At 44.7% G+C, this 19,960-nt stretch overlaps 1 long non-coding RNA gene across 1 annotated transcript; it reads right to left on the bottom strand.

Moving 5' to 3' along the window:
* Positions 1 to 381: 381 nt before the first annotated feature.
* On the bottom strand, positions 382 to 4,276 carry LOC149344146 (uncharacterized). Its single transcript, XR_016282757.1, has 4 exons — positions 4,221 to 4,276; positions 2,509 to 2,643; positions 1,806 to 1,957; positions 382 to 870 (listed from the first exon to the last, which is right to left on the bottom strand). It is a non-coding gene; the product is annotated as an uncharacterized LOC149344146 (long non-coding RNA).
* Between the last annotated feature and the right edge of the window lie 15,684 nt (positions 4,277 to 19,960).

The following is a 19,960-nucleotide window of genomic DNA, read 5'->3' as shown; positions in this document are numbered from 1 at the left end:
AGTGCACTGCACGCAAGGGACTATAGGGTGAAATATAAAGTTCACAAAACACCTGATATGAATGAAATCATTCTGTAGTATTTCTTAACAGATATACTATATGCATATTCCTGTACCCTTAAACCACACTTCTTGCATCAAATTCACAGTATACAATCATGATTTCTGTTGGTTGGACACCTAGTCCATCAGCCAAACTATACAAATAGAGTCTGATGCACCCCTAAGTTTAAAGCTTGAGGTTGTGGGATGAGAGATATTAAAACTCTTTTTTCATCACTATGCAACCTAGAATCGCCTCCTGCATAGACAAATGGGCAATAATACACAGATATGCTTGCACTTCAGCAGTGTTGTTCATGGTTGATGAACACAAGCATCCATTACATCAAAGCTTTATTTCACTGCCACAAAAAATACAATACTTAATAACTCGGAGGAAATTGAGGCTTTTATTTTCAAATATGACAGCTGTCTCTTAAGATGCTATATTTGATGTGTTAAGCTTTACCTTAACGCTTATCCGAAACCTTCAATCCTTTATTATCAAAACCATGAACTATACAGAAATGGCTGTGTCTAAATAAGTCTGAGGCCTTTAAGCAGACTCTTCAGTTTGAAGGATATCAGCCCTTTATCAATTTTTTCGTTTTGCAGCAGCAATGTCTGAACTAGTCCCAAAGTTTAGCCAAAAGCATGCGGATAAGAAAGGTACAAAATGAAGTAGACAGCTAGGCACAAAATAAGGGCACTCTCCATAGATGAGCCGGGAGCCAAGGCAATGGTGTTCTTCCTGGTGACGATCATTATCAGTCCGTCGTCAGTAATGATACATGGGCCTGGTACGGGCCTGTCAGTGTTGCATCTCCCCTTTAATGCAAAAACAGTCCAGGCTATACGCAACAATTCATTGACTGCCTTGATACGATGATTTGCATGATACATTATTTCAAATGTAAAACAATAAATGCTCATTTAAATTACTCAACGAGGATTCGAAAGACACTACTACATATGAATCAGCATGTAATATTAGCCTAGGCCCCTAAATAATTTATAATTGAACTTTTTCTGTCATGCTAATTCGGCTTCAACAGCTGAACGATAGCTGTAACATCAAAAAGTGCTTTTGTGTCACGTGAGGCATGGAAAAACGTCCATGTAGTCACTGCTTCTTTGTTTTGATTTACTGCACTGCTGAAGTCAGCCTTCTTCAAGAACCACAATGACAACAAATGAGGAAGCAGTGATCATACTGCAGTTTTTTCACGTCTCACATGACCTGCAAGCACACACTGACGTCAGAGTCCTAATTCGGCTGTTGAAACCGAAACAGCACGAGGAAGAAATGCAATTATAAATTATTTATTGGTCGTAGGAGAACACCGGGTGGTAATTCATGCATAATAATGCCTCACACATCACCACAAGCAAGAAAACACGAATCAAAATGTTAAGTGTCTATAGTTTCTTAAGCTCAATTTTAACTAAGCATGAAAAACATTAATCACTGCCTATAATGATTTGTATTCTGCATTCTTTTGAATGTGTACCAGTGAACACTCATTTGAATGGCTAGTTTTTATAGCAGTGGAAGAACTGAATGCTAGCCTCCATACATTTTGTCAAGAAAAATTCATCATTTATATTAAACAATAAAATAAACATGCACCACAGGTTCTTGCATATTTTCAGCCAAGTATTACAGACATACCTATTATGCTGCCCAGGGACCCCAAATATTTTATGCATTTTCATTGTTGCTTAAGTCTATCAGCAGTAATTACAAAAGGAAGCTGTCTTACCTGTGTGATCACACAGAATTCAGAATTTTTTGGTCGAAGATACCCATCCAGCTCCACAAAATCTGCCCTGTGAAGTGCCTGCTGGACATCTCTTATTATCTTTCCATATCTTGCATTGTTGCTTTAAAAAGAATTTCTGCTTCAAGTGTAAGCTGCAAAAAAAACACCAACTTAAGCACATATTTTACAGAAACTATTATTCGACCTTCGTAAGGAAACTGCCCATAATTTGCAAAGATATCAAAAATATTGACAATTTCATGAGCCTATTGGGACCTCACACAGCAAGACACCAAATGCAGAGATGCTAGGGCAAATTGCAAAATGCAGAATCTATGCTCTACCTTTCCTATTTTTAAATAAGTAAAGGTAAGGCCACTAAAATGATCCAGATACTGCCGATCATTACCTGTACAGATGACAGTTATGTAATGCACTGCATATATGCTGATTCATTTATGTGCTCCAGGGTAAGTTACATTGAAACCACATCCTTGTTTTCCAATGCAACTTGCAATAGCTCTTTACAGATGAAGGAATATGCAACTAGTGACATGCACTGAGAAAAGTGATCACTACCAGCAACAGAACAGTTTATATTTACTCATAGGGGATGTGCTGAAGTGCTTTGCAGGTTGCATTGTGCTATGAAGCTTGTTCAAAATTCTTGACAAGAACCAAAAGCAAAATAGCATACTCTTACCACGTCTGCATTCAATGAGTAGGCAGGCAGCTGTTGTGGAGTCTCAGCCTTATGAGCCACAAATGTTACATGCAGAAGAGCCTTCATTCTTGTCCGGTTCAAGTGTCCAGCATCAAACGCAGCATCCTGTAGTGCCTAAGTGTGAACAAAAACTTTTACAAAATTCATTCCAATGAGTATTGTTAGCAAAATCACACGGCAGCCGAAAAATGTGTGCACTGAAATCCCATGATTGTTTCAAGGACATTGCATATCATTGCAATGCCTTTTACGTCACTGCAAGGTCTTGTGATACCAGCGTAACATTTGAAGCTGTGCATTTCATCATCAGGTATACTACTGAGGTAGAAACCATTTATTATAAGCAAAGAAAGGCTACTGTTACCTTCAATTCAAGCAGGGCATCATTTAGAGAAACAGCTGGCTGAGAAACATCAGCATTGTGAACAATAGATGCAGCAGCTACTTTCTTTGCATGCAGTTCTCTTGTTTTCTTTGCCGAGCTTACAGAGCTAATGAATTTGCACTGTGGGAAAACCATAATATGAAAAGGCTGAGTGCATCAATTTAGTGCTTACATTTCGTACAATAAAACATATTTAAAAAGATATCTTTATTTTCACAAAATAGACCTAACATAAGCTTACATTATATTTACAGGAGCTTTCAAAATTTTACTCTTTTTCAAAAATATAGTAATATAATATAATATAATATAATATAATATAATATAATATAATATAATATAATATAATATAATATAATATAATATAGTGATATTGCATGCAGTTACCCTTGCAATATCAAAAGTTTTTCAAATAACAAGCATTCAAATAACAAGCATATACTTTATCACATTTTACTCATCGCCCTGACAACTGGTTCAATATGCCATTGCACACAAAGAAATCACATTTACGTGGCGTCTACAAAACAGATCTACGATTCGCACCGTATTTGCTACAACAGGAATGAACACTAAACAAGATACCATACAACCAAACGTGCGCACGCTTACATTACCTGGACGTAAAGGCACAGGATCATTTCGCTCACCTTTTTGAAGCCGCTAACTTTTTAACGAGGGAAATATAAAGGGCGCTATTAGCTAGTATACATACTTCAGAATAAGAACGATGCCTCAGGGCTTGTCGATCGGCACCTTCTACGCTTGATATAGGCAGAGATCGAGCTTAACGTAATTCGAAATCCAGAACTGAAATCCGCCCGGCACCGGCAACTTGCAATCCACAACCACAGGAAACTATAGCGTATGGTCCATTTCGTTGCGGAACCCGAATTCGCAAGGTCCATGACGAGCGCGCGTAAACCTGACCACACACGTAAAAAAGCGCCCGGAACGCAACGGCCGTGAACGGCGCCGGCCGTGGAATTAGCAGCTCCTGCTACTTTAAACATAACCGCCGTACAACTGAACAGCATTCCTAATTGTACGGCGGTCATAGCTGACAAAGAATTTCTGGCAATATCTTTAGTAACCGAGAGGAGGATCCTGGCGGAACAGCGAGCCCTATCCGCAAAACTGACAACGCCATTGCCCGCGTGCGTAGCGAACATGTGCACATTTCAATCTTCCAACCGTTGGTTCCTGCTCTAACCCACAGGCGCGGCATAATGACTAACCTAGCAGGAGCACAAAACACACATGCGCCAATAATTAACCTTACAGTAAATAAGAAAAAACCACCTACCTTTAGCAATTTTCAGCGATCCAAAGGAGACGGCGTCCTCTCTTGGCGGAAGGTACTCGAATATTGCGGCGTAGTGCGGAATACAAAATGAACGCAAAAATTAACGGAGCTTGCCGCCAGTGGCGCGCGAGAGAGACACTACATTACGTCATTTATAGCTGCGTCTTTTAGCGACGCCAATGGGGTAATCTCCCCAAGTGAGGCGGCAACACAGGACAGCACAAAAGAGAACAGCTTAGAACTGACTAGTCTTAACTGGGAAAAGGCGGAAGCGAATATTCCTAAAACCACATCCGCAGGGATAGACGAAATTCCAATTAAGCTGATTAATGAACTTGGCCCAAGAAGCAAGGACGCGCTGATAAAAGCATTGGAGGCAGTCATAACAAATAAGCAAATTCCGCACAGCTGGAGACAGAGTAAAATGAATTTGATTTATAAAGGGAAAGGAGATAAGATGAACATAAAATCCTTCCGTCCGATTACGATAACATCTGTTATGTACAGGCTGGCAATGCAGGCGGTGAAATTAAAAATGCAGTCATGGGTAGAAGGGAATAGGATACTCGGAGAACTTCAGAATGGGTTCAGAAGGGGTAGGCGGTTAGATGATAGCCTGTTCGTGCTTACCCAATGCATAGAAATAGCTAAGGCGGAAAATAGACCTCTGTTTATAGCCTTTCTAGACATAAGCGGTGCATACGATAACGTGAACAGGGAACTCCTGTGGAGCATATTGAAAGATTTAGGTATTGGTGATAAGGTAATTGATTTTCTACAGGAAATCTACCGAGATAATGAAGTTGAAATTACATGGGAAGGGAAAAAAAGTACCACAACTGTAGGGGTGCACAAAGGATTAAGGCAAGGTTGCCCTCTATCACCGCTGCTGTTCATGCTTTACGTGATAAATATGGAAAGAAGGCTAGAAGAAAGTAATCTGGGTTATAATCTATCGTACAGATTAGGCGGAAATGTAGTTGAGCAGCGACTCCCGGGTTTAATGTATGCGGACGATATTGTACTGTTAGCAGATAGCCAGGAAGATTTACAAACTTTGGTTAATTGCTGTGCAGACGAAGGAGACTCTCTAGGATTCAGTTTTAGCACAACTAAATCAGGTGTGATGATTTTTAACGATACAACTGATCAGGTGCTTACAATACAAGGCCACGAAATACCCAAAGTGGCCGAATACAAATACCTCGGGATATGGCTAAACGAAGGGCAGATATACACGGAAAAGCATGAACAGGCTCTTAGGGCAAAAGGACGAAGAGACGCCGGGATAATGAAACATAGGGCATTATGGGGGTACAACAAATATGAAGTACTAAGAGGTATTTGGAAAGGAATAATGGTGCCGGGACTTACTTTCGGCAATGCGGTTCTGTGCTTAAGGGCAGAAGTTCAGTCAAGATTAGACGTAAATCACAGAGCTGTTGGAAGATTAGCACTAGGTGCCCACGGCAAAACCACAAACGAGGCAGTACAAGGGGATATGGGCTGGGCATCGTTCGAGGCACGGGAAGCTAAGAGTAAAATACTATATGAAGAACGCCTGAGGAAATTGGACGATAACAGATGGGCAGCTAAGGTATTTAAATATTTATACAAAAAGAACGTTGACTCACAGTGGCGGAAAAGAACTAGAAAACTAACCAGTAAGTATGCCGGTCATGAGGACGGAGAAAGAAAGAGCATTAAACGACAGGTCAAAAACGCGGAAGTTAAAAATTGGATGAATTCAATGGAGAAGAAACATAGTGTAGAACTATATCGATTCTGGAAAAGGCAGATCAGGAAAGAATTTTTCTATGATAACTCAAGAGGCAGTGCCCTACTTTTTGAAGCTAGATCAGGGTGTCTTAGAACGCGCAGCTACAAAAAGAAATTTAACGAAGAAGATGACACATGTGCAGTGTGTGGTAGATCTGTGGAAACAATTGAACACCTCATAATCAAATGTGGTGGTATCCATCCGGATGTCGATGCAGGCACAGTCACTCTTTCTGAGGCCCTAGGGTTTAAAGATAATAATGGTCATGTAAATAAATCTGCAGTGGAAGTCAGCAAAAAGCGATTGGAGGATTGGTGGCTGAAAAGCAGAGATGTGGAATAAAGTTGGAATAGTAGGAAACCGTAGGCAAAGTTGATGGAGAATCTTAATGAGAATTGCCAACACAGTAAACAAAAAAAAAATAAATAAAGAAAAGCTGAGCATGGTGGCAATTGCCACCACCCCGTTTCAAAGGGGGCGCTCCTATCCATCCATCCATCCATCCGTATCAGCGCTGCGGGCGCCTCAGTTGACGAAGCGGTGGCGCTGTGGTCGTGTTAGTGGCTCCGAGAAAAAAATCTGTGCTCTCCTAAGGGAGGAACTTTTCTTTACTATCGTGTTATGTTTTTCGGGCTCCTGCATGTCCGGGGCCGTCGGCGCGGGTCATGGCGGGTTCTGTTGCACGCACACGAACGTTAGTTGCGTCATACTACCGAGCTCCGTACAGGCTGTGTGTGCGGGCGATGTTGACGACTTTGTGATGGCGCGGAAGTGATTTCTGCCGTCTGGGCTCAGTAACATGCACTAACACTGCGTAGCACAGGGCTGTTTTAGCATTTTGCGGGCATCTAAATGCGCACGCCGCTACCATGGTTCAGTGGCGCGATCTTGGAAAGAGCGTCAGTGGCTCTTTAATTAATTTCTGCCGTTTCGAGCGTAATGGTCATGCATTCCAATCTTCCGGTCCCTGCAGCGCTTTAGGTGTGGGTATCGTGGTATACGTTTGAAATAAAAAGAAAACTACGGTCGCATTGACGGATGTGTAAAGCAACGCATTTGTGCAATATTCAAGCTTTCTGCTGCAATGATATGGAACTCTTTAACTTTAGAGTCCAAACACGAAATGGATGTTTTAACATCCTACACTAAAATGTTACGAGAAGTTGCAAGACACCCTGCTTATTGCGTATAGGGGGCCTTTTATGTGCTGTGGCTGTGGGTGCATAAAAGGCGTTTATAAGCTAGAGCACAATGTGACGCTCAAAGACGGTAAAAGGTCATCATCTGTCCCGCTCCTTGTTGAATGATTTCGCGCGGCAGACGTCCTCAAAACACTCAGCGAAAGCACGGGGCAAAAGCAATAATAAAAAATAGGCAAAAAAATGCGATGCTTCAAGAAAAATTAGCTGTGGTTTAAACTTTGGCCAACCATGGTGAGAAGCTAAAGCTTCCTTTGCATGGCTACGTTCACAAACGCCACGCAAACTGCCGAACGAATTGTCGGCAAAGCGTCGATGAAATGCACGCGTAGCCGAGTCGTCACACTCGCTGAGTCTGATCACAAAGTCAGTGTTCCGGCGCTCCATCTCAGTTGAAACCATCTCCGCGTCCAGTGCCGAAGTTGGAGAAGCCTCCGACTCTGCGTCGCTGGTTAGTTAAAAGGTTAGGTGGCCTCTCAGCCAATAATCAGTTTAGCCCGCCGCGGTGGCTTAGTGGTTATGGTGCTCGGCTGCTGACCCGAAAGACGCGGGTTCAATCCCGGCCGCGGCGGTCGAATTTCTTTGGAGGAGAAATTCTAGAGGCTCGTGTACTGTGCGATGTCAGTGCACGTTAAAGAACCCCAGGTGGTCGAAATTTCCGGAGCCCTTTACTACGGCGTCTCTCATATCCTGAGTCGCTTCAGGACGTTAACCCCATAAAACAAACCAAGCCAAACCAATAATCAATTTAATCTCCACCTACCACGGTAAGGAGGTTCCTCACAGTCCGATGGTGCTGTTGCCATCTGCCATGGTGGGCAGATTGTGATGACGTCAGTAGGTCACATGACCTCTCCCAACCAATAGGGGAAATTCAAGGATAAACTCACTGGCGCTGCTCTCTTGAAAACCTGGCGTAGTAAAGCTTTCGCTTCAAAAATTCAATCCTGAACAGGAAGCGAACCCGGGACCACCATTATCTGCGGGACAGTTGCTCTCCCAACGAAGCTAACCGTGGCTATTGTTGATGGTAGGGCGAGGCCGAATCGATCCACAACTCTAAGTGAAAACGGTTCTGGTGGCGTATATACAAATATAGCAGCGCATTGAGCCATAACAGTATCCTCGTGGTGCATTACACTGCGGGGTGTAGACAAAGGTTGCAATGCAGAAAATTCTCAAGCGTGCGGTCTGAGATCTTATGTGGAACGTGTGAGAAATAAGCGGATCAAAATAAGTTCAACAACCAGCAAGTTCCACTTAAACCTGCATGGTTCGCTGCGGGACGGCCTGTTCCACATAAAGAAAAACAAATATAAATGAAAAATTCTTATGGTTCCACATAATTAAGTGTGATCCAGATAAAATCCCCCTTGTTCCAGTGAAACTGGTGAGCCAACTCAGTTTATGTGGAACATAAGTGGAACCAGATTAAGAGTGTACACTGGACCGGCTCTGCAACGCAAAAGTATTTCTCCTCGACGGACCTCGAAAGTGGCTACTGGCAAATTGAGGTCGATGAGTGCTGCCACGCCTGAATTGGCAGATTTGTCTTGTATACCTGGTGTTTTTTTAGAAGGTCCAAATTTTTAAAGAAAGGTAAATTCCTTTAGATTTATCCTAACCCTGGGGCTATACTGAGGGCTACGGTGGTCGCCCGGTAAGAGGCAAACTACTTTAATTAGTTCGCTGATTAACTGAATACGTTAATTAACTTTTATAATTTTAATTTTAGGGATATGTTGTATTAGCAGAATTGGAGATCGTCTTCCAAACAGTCCAGCCAAGAAAAAAAAATTTCGAGAAAAACATTATTGCGCGCGTTACGAAGCGCGAAAATGTCACCCTGGTAAGCAGCTTCACACTGTAACACAGCGTCTGTGAGCGCCTGTGACGTAGTTCGCTCCGCCCTGCGCTTTGTGTCACACGGTTGACGTCGCCTGAAGCACAGATGAGCGGCTGGCGGTATCGCTGCTCGTTTCGCTTCGCTCAGCGGCCTCACGGAATGCGGCGTGGGAACACAAAACGCACTGTCATTGCGGCATTCCGTGAGGCCGCGGAGCGAAGCGAAACAAGCAACGATCGCGCAGGCCGCCCGTACAGGCGTCAGGTGACGTCAGCCGTGTGACGCAGAGTGGAGGGCGGAACGAACAACGTCAGAGGCGCTCATCGCCGCTGAGTTACGGTGTGAAGATGCCTACCAGGGCGACGTTTTCGCGCCTCGTAACGTGTGTGAAAAATTTTTAATTAAAATTGTTTTTTCTCGGTTGGACTGTTGAGGACGATCTCCAATTCTACGAATACAACATACCCCATAAAATAAAAATTAGAAAAGTTTATTAGCATATTTAGTTAATCAGCGAACTAATTAAAGCAGTTTTACAATTGCCTGGCGCCCGCCGCAGCCTCCAGTATAGCCCCAGTGCTAAAATAAATCTAAAGCAATTTACCTTTTTGTAAACATTTTGGACCTTCTAAAAAAAAACACCCGGTATATAAGCGACGCTGTTGTCTTCGCCTCAAACTTTGAACTGCACCTAAAAGGATTCCAACAGTATTAGACGCAATCAATCACCATGTCTAACCTTCAAAGCGTGAAACTTTGCCTGTGAAGAGCTGCTGTTTCTAGGCCACTTCGTTGGCAAGGAGAGAGTACACTCAGGTCCGAAGAAAACAGCTGCTGTCACACTGTTTCCACCCCTGACCGATAAGAAAGCTGTGCGCAGGTTCCTCGAACAGTGCGCATAATAGCGATGATTTGTGAAGAAATTTTCGCGCATCGCTGAGCCTCCGACCCAACTGACAAAGGCACACGTGCCATTTAAGCGGGAAGAGCCGCAAGTAGAAGCCTTCAAGGAATATCAGCGTCGTTTACAGTCCCCAGAGATCCTCCCGCACTCTGATGAAAACGCAGAGAGTGAAATTCATGCCGATGCAAGCCCCGTGGGCCTGGGCGCCATCCTCGCTCAGAAAACCGACGGCCAGGAAAACATAATCGCATGCGCTAGCCGTCCCTATCCAAGACTCAGGCTAACTATTCGAACACTGAGAACGTGTGCTCTGCCATCATCTGGGAAGCGTCGAAATTCCGCCCTTACCTATCTGGACGACCTCTCCAGGTGGTCAGCGATGAGCACGCACTGTGCTGGATTTACAGTTTGAAGGGCGGATCCGGCCGCCTCGCTCGATAGAGCCTCTGCCTCTACGGGTTTGGCGTTACCGTCATTTACAAGTCCAGACGCAAGCATTCTGCGACCGACTGTCTCTCACGAGAGTCTGTAGATGCGCCGCCGCCGGACAACGATAAGGACGCCCTCCTAGCAGCCATCAGCTCCGGCTGTTTTGCACAGCAGCAGCGCTCGGACACAAACTAAAACGCCTCACCGAGTACATGGAAGGCAAGGTCTCAAAAACTTTCATGATCGTACTATTCAGGCAAACTGGGACAGTTTTGCCGCCTAGGTAATAGATCTAACTAATTGATACGTTCCAAACCGCACCATTACTTACTCCCCATGGAACAGCGCGGATATCAGACGCATTTCTAACCGAAGAAAACGCTTCTATCAGACAGCTAAAGTGCCGCCTACCACCTCACTTTGGATGACATACAACTCTAGCTGTTTCCGAGTGCATAACCGCCTTAAAAAGCGCGAAGCGTTATTTTCTCTTTAATACTTTGAATCCATGTTAAAAACTAGCGTCCGTAAGTTCTGGCGGGCAGTTAACTCCTTCTCTGATAACTTAATTACATTGCAGAACTCATATGGCCAACATGTTGCCAACACTCGATGTGCATCTGTATTAAACGATACGTTTGTTAAAAATTTTTCCTCTCCTCCTAGTTTCCCCTCCTGAATTGCAGAATTATAATTACCCGATCATGTTCCCAATTTTGGTCGATGTCGCAGGGGTTGCTAAACTAATTGAAAACCTTGACTATCATGCTTCTGGTGGTTTTGACTTTGTCACTGCAAAAATTTAGAAGAATACTTCCACATAGAGTTCCATCATACTAACGGTTATCTTTCAGCAATCTCTTGACACTTGCACCTTACCAGCCCAATGGAACATTGGGAAGGTGGTTCCTCTTCACAAGAAGGGCAGCTAGCATATTGCCAATAATTATCGCCCCATCTCCCTAACTCCCCCTTACAAGTACATACTGCGAGTTACTTCAGGATATAATCATTAAAGCGCTGACAGAGTTCTTGAATCTAGCTCATTCTTTACACTGGCACAGCTTGCATTCCGTAAGTCATACTTCTGTGAAAATCAGCTTGTATCTTTCACCCATAATCTGCACCGCATTGTGGACGATTCTTCAATCACTGATTGTATATTTTTAGACTTTTCTAGGATTTTTGAAAAAATGTGTTATAAATTACCAATTCATAAGCTTAGTCGTCTTAACATTGGGTCTAACGTTTTAAAATAGATTGAATGCTTTCTTACTAATCGTTCGCAATTCGTCTCAATTAATACCGATAACTGTTCGCTTTCTGATGTGCACCCCGGTGTACCTCAGGTGTCTTTACTAGGACCTTTAGTTTTTTAATGTATAATAATGACCTGACCTCAGATATTTTCTAACATTCATATCTTTGCCGGTGATTGTGTTATTTTCCGTGAAGTTAACAGTTCCGACGATAGCAACTCCCTTCAGGGCTATCTAACTGCGATTGTAAACTGCTGTGAATTATGGCTGATGCAACTTAACATTAGTAAATATAAATCTACGCGCGTAACCAGGATTACTATTCCCCTCACATATAGAATTTTGAATAACGTTTTTTTTATAATCAGTAAAGTCATATAAGTACCAAGGCATATTTATTTTATCTAACCTCACGTAGAAAACTCACATCGAATATGTAATTAAAAATGCTAACCGCATGCTTGGTTATCTACGCCGTAACTTTTCGACAGCTTCATTCGCATTAAAGTTGTTGCTCCAAAAGACTCTAATACGCCCAAAACTAGAATATGCATCATCTGTATTGAATCCAAGTTACGAAACACTAATTGCCGCCATAGAACTCGTTCAGAATAACTCCGTTCGTTTTGCTCACTCGAATTACAGCCGAGCTGAAAGTATTACAGCCATGAAGTTCGACCTTCAACTTCTATCTTTAATATCGCTACGTAAAATAGCTCCCTCAGTCCTGTTTCATAAGCAGTATCATCATTTCATTCTGTGTAACGAAATCTTTCTTGAACCTCATTATATATCACGTCTCATTGATCATCGTCATAACGTCTGCCTCGATATATCTAACACACAGACTTTCCTGTAGTCATTCGTGCCTTTTACGTCAACGGAATGGAACCACCTTCCAAGAAACATTGTTTCGGTCAACGATAACTCAAACTTTCCTACCGCTTTACCTACTATTGTACATTGACAGGATTATATATATTGTGTTGTTGCTCACTTTATTTATTTTTGCATTTTTAATCGTGTTACAGTTGCGTTTCATACCCCTGTAAACACTTCAGATATGTGTTTTTGTTTTGTTTGTTTTATCCAATCCCCTTATCAATGCCGTTTCTAAAAAGCCCCAGGGTGCATTGTAAATAAATAAATAAATAATTCACCCTACGGCTCGAATAAGCGAGGATTGTATTTGTTCGCGTACAGAATGGAATCCTTGTGAAGAACTTCGCAAGCCGGAATACTTGTTCGAATAAGGATCCAAGACCAAGCGCGGACCGACTCCAGGCGCTACAACCTTCGAAAACGCAACACGTAACACAAGCCGAAAGACTGATTGGAAAGGTTTTGCGGCTCTATTTCGGCCCGTACAAAGTTCTTCGTCGACTAGGTTAACTGGACTATGAAATCATCCCTGAGGAGATGACTGTCCCAGCGACGCCGCGTACGAACAGAAGTTGTCCATGTCGACCGTAAAAGCCCTATTATGCGCGCTAAAAGACGATGTTTCCCATCGGTGTTTTTTGTGGACAGTCTGTTTTATTAGTTTCTATTCGCCTTCTTTTACTCGGACCGAATTCTGTTTGAGAGGAGAGTAATGCTGCGAATCTCAGTAGTGCTTATTTGTTTATTCTTGAACGCTGCCACTACGCCACTTTATCGCTTTGTTTGTTATGGCAGGCGCGATCCGACAAATCTCAATTAATCTCAAACAGGCGGAGTCGATCCTAAATTTCACCAGAATGTTGTAGTAACGTTTCTTGCTGTACCTCGAAAGTTCGCTATCACTTTTGAATTCAGCACGGCCGCGAGCGGCGGGGATTCTGTTCGACGTCAGCCGAGCATGCTTGTTGCTACGCCGCCGCCGAGTCATTCAGTTCTCTGCGGGCGCAAGTCATCCCAAATAAAGAGTTTCGTTTGGAAGCCATTTTCGCGGACGTCCTGCTCGCTAAGCTGCAGAAACCACTACGTGACACTATTTACGAACCAGCCCGTTAGCACTGCATTCTAGGAAAGTGTCTAAATCTGTCACACTTGTTCTACAGTGTAAACCACACCCTGACAAACCTGGCCGTGAGTTAGGTGAGTCCAACCGGTCGTTCCTCGCTGATATAGGTTCACTCAATGATATTGGTCCCCGACTAATTCGGACCAATCTGCACCAATCCTGAGGTCCCGATCAATCTTTAGGTGGCGATCAATCGTGACCACCGAATAATTTAGGAAATAGGTCCTGTTTCATAATTCCGGTTTCTGAACAAATTCAACCAGTATTTATAGTTCAGTAGAGAAGACCCGGTGTCGAAAGTGAGAGGAAAAAAATCTCGCCGCTCCAGAGAGAGGAGAAATGGCGCAAGCTCTAAGGAGTCGCACCTTCCGGATTGGCGACCGACATCACGCATGCTTGACATAAGTGCCAGCTCGCCACTATAGCGAATGTCGCGCAGTTATTCGTCGCAACCACAACATCTATGAACTTCGGTCTTGACAGAAACCGGGGATTTGCACTGATTGTTCTCGGGAAGTCGGCTAGATATTATTGCTGTTCAAAAAGACTAAGACAGAAAGAGAATTACATGCAAAGGTGTCTCTCTGCCCTTCTTAATAGATTACAGTATCTGTGTTTCGCACCCTATCGGCCCCTATTAGAGAGAGTCTCTCTGTTTCTGATTGAAGTGCCTGGTTTACACAGAAGAGCGGCTGATATGTTGTGACTTTCAGCCGTGCGGCCAATCGTGCTGGCTAGTCATAGTGTATTTTTCAAATAATCGGATGTAGCGGACAGTTTTCTTTCAGGATATTGTAATTCTTCTTGACTGTGATTGGTATATGGCATTGACGGGTGGCTTTAACAACGTGTGTGATCCACGCTGCCGTACAGAGCCGACCGTAAACGCCGATAAGAATCCTAGTATTTTGTAAGCCACGAAAAAACGCAGGCTTACTTTGTTGCCAGATTTTCACCTACCTTTGCATGTATTAATGAGCATACATTAACGTCTGTAACGAATTTACATAAGCACAGATCTGCCTTAAAAGACATTCCATGTGAGGTAATGTCACTTTCATTCTCTGATCATTCTATGGTCATTGCGCGGATTGGAGAATGTGCCTGGTAAAAGTTTATGCCGCAGTGGGCACTGTGGGAGCTTAGTTTTGTTGCTAAATGAATACGACTTTAAGTAGCGAGGAAGCAGAGCTCAGCAGCCTTGCCTAACCATGCATGAGAGGCTGATTGTTTGGAGTTTTTCACATCTTTATAGAAGATGCTCGTGACAAAGCTATTTAAATCGGCTCCATGTGGTCTTAAACGTGGTGAGCAGAGGCAATTGTTTCAAAGCCTTCAAAGCTAGTGAAAATTTGAATGCGGGTCTCTGTGTGGTACCGCAGTGTGGTACCAGCGGATACAAAATACGCGTACACATAAAAAGATACGTTTTCTTGTGTGGGCTTTTTTTTTATCCCGTGGTACCCCCTGCAGCCCCCCTTTTTGTTACAATTTCAAGAAACACAAACTGGCCAAAGAGCTAGCTCAGTTGGAACTTTAAAGTGCCGCCTATCTTTGCCAGTGGCTTCCATTTCCGGCAGCAGACATAAGGTGACAATCAGACTGAGCGCTCTCTGTTTGGTTGGTTGCGCTTGCGGTTCCAAAACGAGCTTGTTCTGAGTTTTGTAAGCGCTTCGTATTTGAAAAATTAAGAAATGGAATTTCTCCTATGGCTGCTTTCCGAGCTATTGCCATTTGTGTAAAACTATCGCGGAGGCAAGCGTTGCTTTTTAAACAGGCTATAGAGAGAAGGCATCGAAAGAAAGAGAAAAAGGCAGCCGACAAAACTTGATAAAACTGTGGCGCAAAAGTAGAACAGAAGAGGAATTGGTCGTGGTGAGGTTGGGTGTGTGGGCCAGTGACAAATCTGTAGTTTTTACATTGCGAAACGGATTGCAATGAAGCCTCCAACTACCTCTGCTATGTTAATCACCCTTGCCGGGCATCTAACGTTCACGCAGAATGACGACGCTGTAAAAATGCGCGGCTTTGGTTTGTCCAACGAGAAAATTTCTTACAAGCTTCAGCTGCACGTGTGCAATAAGTGATTTTTCATGTATTAGTTGTGATTTCTTGAAATAAAACGCGAAAAAGTTGAAACCAACGTTTCCGGCCGCTGCTATCTTAAGGATCAGGAGCTGTCTTGAGCAGCAGAGCTGCAGCCGGCGGAAATAAAAGGGACTTAGGGATGAATGAATCTACATTAGAAGCACCTCATATACTTCAAGTTTTTCAAAAGTGTCATAGCTTTCATGTGTGCATTTTTTTCATTCTTTCGTGCCACAAAGAGCCTCTTTCGACGTCATGGCTTGTAGCCAGAAATACCAAAATACGCTTGTATTTTGACAGGCAATGTCTTTCAAAGTGTCTAGCTTACATGGAAGGGTGGAGCATCTATTTTCATTCCTAAGGGTATTCCAAACTCAATAATCGAAAAGAGCGCGGGTTGAGACGATCCTCTTTTTTACTACAGCGGCCGAGGCGTTGTATATTTACATCAAAAGCCAGCTCCGGGACACTTGGCTCTAATATTTTATATCAAATATAAAAATTTTAATTGAAATCAGTGCCTATAATTTAAATCAAGCATTCAATCTGAAACACAAAACTCTAAAATAATGCTGCCATCGCTGTAGTCATTTCATGAGATGATGATGATGATGATGATAAGCTGTTTATTTACTCCATAAAATAGGGGAACCAGCCCAAAATCTTGTTTCGCTGCCTTAGAGGAGGTCGGACGGGACCGCTTGGGATTCTGCGGCCTCAATGCTCGCGAAATGACCTGACGCTTCAGGGCTAGCTCAGTGGCATGCAGGAGATAGTCCCACGATCTAGGGTAGTTTGTCAGCGTTGAGTTCTGTACGTGTCCGCTCCATTTGAAGGAATGTAACCGCTTGTGAGCACAGTTTGTACGTTGATGTGATAAGATTTGGGAAAAGTCTGCTATATAGGCATGGGTTTGGGAAGGTTCCTGTTCATATCTTGCGCCGGTGGATGGCGTCGCGCCTGGAGAGTTCCCGGTGTGCTGGGGGTATAGACTCCGCTCGAGATGATAATGCTGGAGTGTGGCCGTAGACGTAACAAGTAGCGTATGAGTGCCCTGGGGAGGGTCAGAGGAAGCGGCAGGCTGAGGGGATTGCTCCGCCCGGTAGGTAAGTTCTCGGGCTACAGCATGCGCCTCTGCGTTCCCGCTGAGCGCCTCATGGGCTGGGGCCCATATGAGAAGACGAGGTGTAGACAGCAAAGGGAAACGGTGGAGGACGGGTCGGTCAGCGTCAGCGCGATGGCAACCTTTTAAGCGGTGGTAACAGTTGAGGACGCTGCTGGCATTATGCCAATTTAAGTGCACTCCCAATGCGACCCCATCTCTATAGGCTCCTTTATGAAGTGAAATATTCTGCTGTAGGTATAATAAATGAAACTTTATAACAGAAACAATTAGTCCTTCCAAAAAGCTCAAAATGCTTAGAAGAAGATAAACATATCCTTAACAAGTACTCTAAATTCAACTGCAAGAGAGCATATCATACTTCTGTTATTTGGCTTGCTAACTTCTTGATGAGGGGAACATCTACTCCAGCATAAAAACCGGTATTTTCCTAACAGGAGGCCCTCCAGCCAACCTGACTGCAGAAAGTGGTACCACTTCTTTTCGAACTTCCGAAATACTTCTCCCTGTTGAGATCGGCGTCGGCGGATCTCGCTTGGAAGCAGCCAGCGCACATGTTTTTCATGGGTGGCTCCGAGTGCCTGCAGTCTACTCGGCGACGGGTGCTTCAAGGCCCGCCGTAATGGACCACGAGGAGTTGGTGTGGTCCTCATGTAGTTTCAATCAACGGGCTTTGGTGCGTCACAGTGCGGCCGTCTTTGACTGAAAAGAACGTCGGGCCGATGTTTGGGGTACAAAAGCGCCCAATTTCCTGTTGCACCCCACGTACCGACAGCCACCGCAGCGAGCAGTCAGGCGTTATCTCCCCCAATGATTGCGACCAGGTCTGGAGACGAAGGCCTTGTTTCGGATGTTGTCCTCCTGCGTGCCCACCCAGCGAGTCGGGTGTTATTAAGCACAGGTTTCGACAACACGTGTCTTCCACCAGGTGGCCATGGAACCACTCGTGCTGACCTACCACAGCCTACGCCACCTCGCCGGCATTCTCCTCACTCAGGCCCTAACAAGTGAAGGGCATGGCCACAAGTGTGAGGTTGTGCGCGAAGGTAATGTTCAGGCCACTCCCACCTGAGCGAGGCGGTCCCCTATCTAGGGGCCTTAGGGAATGAAAGCCCTATTAAACTCGGCTGTGAGTCTGGCCGAGATACTCTCCCGTTTGCTCTTACGCTTGCAAAAAATGTGAATAAACCCACTCGTAATCTTCCTCCCATCAACCAACTCACTGACTCGATGTCAGACCTGTCATGTTGGTGGGAGCGGGTGTCAATCAGACCGCGGTTGCGGCAAGCAGCAGCCGCAGCTAGAAGTTAGCAGGGACCTCCGATCCCCCATCTCGAACAATGCCTAGGAGGAGAAGAGGTACTCTTCTTCTGGGGTGTATAGACCTTTTCGCGGCCCTCTTGCCGACAGGGTTGCCAGGGTGCGCCGACGCGCCTCGAAACCGGATGTGAAACCAAGAAACTTCCGGCCTCCCCGCAAGGCGTGCGCGCGGAGGTTGTTTTTCTCGGCTCGTGTGCTGCTTGCGTCGTGCGGGTATCAGTCTTTTGCTCATTGCAACATGTTTTCAGCGTCCAAAATCTCTCCTGTGACACCATCACGACGTGGACCGGGCTGTTGTGTACCAGGCTGCAGCTTGCGGCCTGGAACAAACCTCCTGTCGGAAGTGCGCGCTTTTAGGTTCCCTACAGACACGGAGCGAAGAAATGCGTGGATTGCAGCTGTACGGCGGGACAAATGGCTGCCCACAAAAAGTTCACATGTTTGTTCTGCTCACTTCGTTCAAGGTGAGAGCTCTTTTAAGATGCCCGCTTGTGCCGCAGTGTGCTCCCGCGCTGCTTTGGCGCGACTGAACCGTATGGGTGACATATCGTAACGTCCGTATTTGCCCCGTTAATGATTGTATCTAGCAGTGGGACTGCCACTTCGAGCCTTGTCACAAGGTTAGGTTGTCTTCTGCGGTTGTGTGGCGCGTGCAGGGCGTCGTAGAGGGACGCCCGTTGTTACGCTCGCTTGGTGTTGAACCGAAACTGAGGCGCCCTGTTTCGTTATTTTCGGGACGAGCCAGACGCGCTTGCACTGTATTGCACTGCTCACCATGCTGCGATGCGGGCCCGGACTTTAGCGTTTCTTTAACGTTTGTACGCATATTTGGCGCCATAGTTCAGGCGTTCTGCTGCTTTCAGGGTCGCGTGTTCAATCTCGTTTGCGGCGACCGCAGGACACCGCGTATCGTCCGATGTCGGCGGACTTACAACCCACGGTGGCCCAAATAGCCCTCCGGTATGGCGTGCCTGATAGCACACGTTAAGTCCTGAAAACAACCATTCCACGGAGCGCAAAGCTAGGCGAATTGTTGACCAGACATAAGAAAACCTTGCTTTGCGTACACTTATCGCACTGTGCTGTCCCAATTTGAGGACCACACAACTGACATCAAGCAATCGGTCACCCAGATCGTTCTAGCTTAATTAGGTTTGGCCTGCCTCTGATCGGTAAAAAAAAAAGATGGGCCAGAATGAAGGCGTGAGTGCAGTGCCTAACTGTTCTCATGCTGTGCATGCTTCTTAACAAAAAAGTGAAGGAAAAGAAACTGCTGCGGCTAGAGCCAATAACTATGCGCGCATGCAATTTATTATTCTGTACTAGTGATTTCCAGCGCCTTGAGAAATTTTTATTTTGTTACATATATGTTGCCTCGTACAGCAATCTAATTGTATCAAATCACCCTTAATGTTGTTTCCTCCCTTCACTGCCATTGTCTTGTACAGTCCAACTGCAGCTATTATTGTTTTCATTTCAAAGCATACTGTGACTTCTAACATGTCTGTTTTTTTATAGGTCGACCGTCATCTGAACCCACGCATCCAGACTACGTGCCATCCATCTTTCCCTATCGTGCGTCAGGAAACGTTGTCCAGAAAATCGCCAGATTTCAGCGTGCGGAACGAAAAGAAACACTGAAGCAAGCGTGCACACCTGCTTCATGTGCTCCTGGACCAAGTGGATTTGATTCTGGATCAGTGGCGTGCACTCCTGGGCCAGATACAAGTGACACAGAACCAGATGAACGCTACTCTGCCCCATCTGCAACTGCAAATGTCTGCACT

The sequence above is a fragment of the Amblyomma mixtum genome, chromosome 5 (assembly GCF_055824585.1).
Source record: "Amblyomma mixtum isolate Tamu chromosome 5, ASM5582458v1, whole genome shotgun sequence".
In the NCBI taxonomy this organism is placed as follows: Eukaryota; Metazoa; Arthropoda; class Arachnida; order Ixodida; family Ixodidae; genus Amblyomma; species Amblyomma mixtum.
Note: the sequence above shows the minus strand (reverse complement) of the source record. Positions and strands in the feature narration are given on the sequence as shown.